Source organism: Penaeus monodon, chromosome 24, assembly GCF_015228065.2.
Source record: "Penaeus monodon isolate SGIC_2016 chromosome 24, NSTDA_Pmon_1, whole genome shotgun sequence".
Lineage (NCBI taxonomy): Eukaryota > Metazoa > Arthropoda > Malacostraca > Decapoda > Penaeidae > Penaeus > Penaeus monodon.
The window spans coordinates 6,116,686-6,117,318 of record NC_051409.1 but is presented as its reverse complement, the minus strand read 5'-3'; positions in this window follow the sequence as shown (position 1 = coordinate 6,117,318).

Sequence of the window (633 nt, the reverse complement as noted above, 5' to 3'; positions counted from 1 at the left end):
ACATTTGTTATCGAGCTTCTAAAACACACAAGTCCCACAGCTTCCTCAAACAATGGGAAATAAATACAAAACTTACAAGAACTTTTACAGAACATTCAAGTTTTTAGAAATATTCTTCCTTCGAGTCGCAACAGGTAAATCTTGCTCGAGTGAAGCTTGCAACTTCGAAATTAGGATCGTTTTTTAAAATCAAACTTTCCGTTCTAAGTAAGAACTGAGTTGTTTTAAAGTATTTCCCCCCCCTTCTCCTCCTTATCCTTTCTTATTGATTTTCCTGCTGTCTATGTATACAATAACCTATGTATACAATAACCTATGTATACAATAACCTATGTATACAATAACCTATGTATACAATAACCTATGTATACAATAACCTATGTATACTATCTCATTTTTTATTGATTTTTTTATTGATGTTTATGTAGGTCATTTAATTTAAAATAGTTTTTGAAGAAGTGAGAGGAGGAGTAACTTGACGCTATTATATCACAGTTACGCGTATAGTGTAAGTAAAGTTGAGGTCAAAAGTGATTTCATTCTTTCCGCCATGAATGTTTCAAAAGATCGTGGCCTAATATCGGATTATTTACGTTAATAGTTTCGAAATTCATATACCGCGAAGTCTTTGGT